Consider the following 3,431-nt stretch of genomic DNA (forward strand, 5'->3'; position numbering starts at 1 on the left):
AACTGAGTGATGAATCAGGTGTAGAAAAATATGAAATAATTTTACATACAGATGAAAATGAATTTTTGAGAATATTTTTAAATTTTGTATTCACTGCACCATAAAAGACCTAAAAGTACTAGTGGCCTTAGGTTTTTAAAAATAGCAAAAAAAGTAAACGGTCATGATACATATTCAAATTCTTTTCTGAATAGTAAAATGAAAGTACTTCAGTTAACTGTGAATGTAGAATTTTTTGCAGTGTTAGAAAGTGGTGAAAATTCTAAAAAGGCTATCATTATCCCTTTTGGGCCAGGAAATACTACCGTGCCACCTTTAATAACCATTTGACTCAAAATTAATCAGTAACAATTAAACACTAACAATGTTTAATGACCCTATAATACAAAAATATTAATAAAACGACTTTGAAAAGGAACAACTACGAAAAATACTATGAAAAAATGTTGATGTGATTCATCCAGGTAAATCAATCAAAAGTAATAATACTGCGTATCGGTCAGGAATTAAAAATCCAGAAATTCAATGAATTTCATAGCAATGTTTATAAATTGCTAAAAATATAGATATACTCATCCGAATGAGCTGAAGTTGGTCTCATAAGTTTAGAAAATGAAGTTTTATTACTTTTCACATAAAAAACTTTGTAATATATCGATAAATTATGAATTACAAGTTTTGTAACCTCTCCATTCAAATAAAAAAAAGAGTATGCATTTTTCAAAGGGGATAAAAAAGTTAAAAATAAGGTTCAATAGAACAAATTTTCATTTTATAATATACATGTGTAGTTACTCTCTTAATAAAATCCAAAATTAAGAGTTTGTGGATTATAAAAATGAAATCATGTTAAAAAATGTTTTTGGAATGCATTTAAAGTTAAAATCGAAAATTCATTTTCTTTTCACTCTCAAAAAAAATTGCACCGTACGAAATGTCTACGACCGGGCAAAAAAGTTAGATTAATGTATTGGCTTTGCAAAAATATAATTTTCAGCCTGCAGGTATGCCGGTCCATTAAACTCGTAAAATAAGCACCTTTTTCGTAATTTGTCACTCCACTATAAAGTCCATGTTCTTTAGTTAATAGTTTGAACTCGAAAATAAAAAAACCTTTTTGTGTCCTTTATAGCTTGATGTTCGGTGTGAGACAAGGCTGCGTTTTGAAGACAGTACTTTGGCCTATAATCAGTGAAAAGCGTACAGATGAAGCACCTCTAAAATAAAAAGGATTTTTATGACAATTCAAACTTTAATGGTGGGAAATGTTTGTTTTATAGATCCAGCAAACTGTACTTGTGGCGGTGTGGTAGTTGCCCTTAACAGTACATTTACTGATTACAAAGCGTGTCATAGAATATCTTGCGACGCAGATGGCTCTATGTTTGTTTGTGGGTAAGATATTTAGAAAATGTATCCTTTTAAAATTGCATGTTCCACACAATTACATAAGATTGAATATTTTTTGCCTCCACAGTCAGTTTGGTTTTAATTTTGTGAAAATATGGGAACAATAATCAGTGACACATTACAGACTTGCTAAACAATAATTCAAGCTCATTTGCACCTGTATACAGCTACCAATGATTGATCCTAGTTGGAGATTGCTGGCCAATGTGCACAATATATAAAGTTAATGGAAGATATGGCAGCTAAAAAAGTGAACCTAGTGGGCATCCAACTTCATTTTTATATACACAAGATGAGGTATGATTGAAAATGAGACAACTAATCACAAGAGACCAAATCACTAATAAATTAACAACTATAGGTCACCGTACAGGTTAACTGGTAAAGTCTCATTAATAAAGATCTTCTTATCCTCCTCCTTCTTCTCGTCATTTTACTTTGAATTCCACAATTTGTTAAAACTAGGGGGCATCAGGGTTTTATTTTTTAAATTGAGGTCTATAATGCATTACTTTGAGGGATGAAGTGAAGGCATGAGTTTGCTATAGAACATCTTTGGGATTTTTATTTTTCTAATTTTCAAATGCTTATAGTGTTAGACACAATGTATCTTCAGTAATGATCATGGAAACATATAGCCCGCTAAAATTTAAAAGTTCAATGGTCAAATATGACCTTTCATTGTTAACAGATTTTGTTTCGATATATACATTTTTTTTTAAATTGGAAATTTTATTGAATTAGATAACTAATAGGGAGAGTCCTTTAGTTTTATATTTATTGGGACTATTTTTGGGGCGGACTTCGTAACATCATTAACTATCGCTTTTCATGTTTTCTAATTATTTAATAATATTGTTTTATTTAAATTGGACCCTACAAAGCAAGCAATCGTTTAATATATTATATTAATTTGGAGAGCATCATGCGTATCGTTGCTTTTTGGAAATCATACCAGCAAATCGTAATGTTTCGGTTAAATTCGAGCGTCACTGATGAGCCAGTCCTTCAGAGATGAAACGCGCGTCTGGCGTACACAATCTAAATCCTGGAAGCGATGTTGAAATTACTGTATATTCTTTAACGTTCCCGTGCATTATTTACTTCCCTATTTCTGGTAATACGATTTAGGTTCTGATTTGAGAATTTGAAAAAATAGTATTTTGGTTACAACGAATTTTCAAACAGCGGTATACTAGCTGATGTCCCTTTAACATTAAAATATATTTCTTACATTCACAATAATAACAAAGGGGTATAAGTATGCTTTTGTATATCTTATCTCGTGTAAAAGCTTGAAACGGGGAGGGGGGGGGGGGGAAGAAAAAAAGGAAATATGAAGCAGAATTAGTTTAAAACATTTCCGCTGTTATGTTTTAAGTCTTATTATAATTCCAAGATTTATTTATTTATTTTACTGGATAGAATTGGTACACATGCGGGTGTTTTTGGGCCACCACCAGGGTGTACTATGATACAGGGAGACAAGTGTGAAGCCTTGTTGGTGGATGTAATGGACCACACTAAGAAATGTGTCCCGACGTTATATGGAGGTCTTGGATGAAAATTATTAACTTCCAGCAAACCTAATATTTCTTTTTTAATCAGATTTTATAGTTTGAATATTTTGTATATCTTTTACAACCCGGTCGGTGACTTATTTAATGGCAATTTCTTCATGTACTGTTGATGACGTTGATAATTTAAATATTAAACGGGGAGAAAGGGTGTAGACAATTGATAAAAGGAATTCAATTACACAAAACAACAAATATCTGAAATGAACATACGGACTTCAGTGGTGTAATTGATGGCAACAGTAGTACACGGCTGTCTAAAAGTCATAAATCGATTAAGAGAAAACCCCGGGTTACAACTTAAAACGAGGGAAACATATCAGCTATATCACGAACTCAACGGAAAAACAGAAACACTGAACAGCAAAAACCAACATACATAGAAACAGACTATTTGATAACAACTGTCTTATTCCTGAATTGGTACATTATATTTATATAAAA

Source organism: Mytilus edulis, chromosome 4, assembly GCF_963676685.1.
Source record: "Mytilus edulis chromosome 4, xbMytEdul2.2, whole genome shotgun sequence".
Taxonomy (NCBI): Eukaryota; Metazoa; Mollusca; class Bivalvia; order Mytilida; family Mytilidae; genus Mytilus; species Mytilus edulis.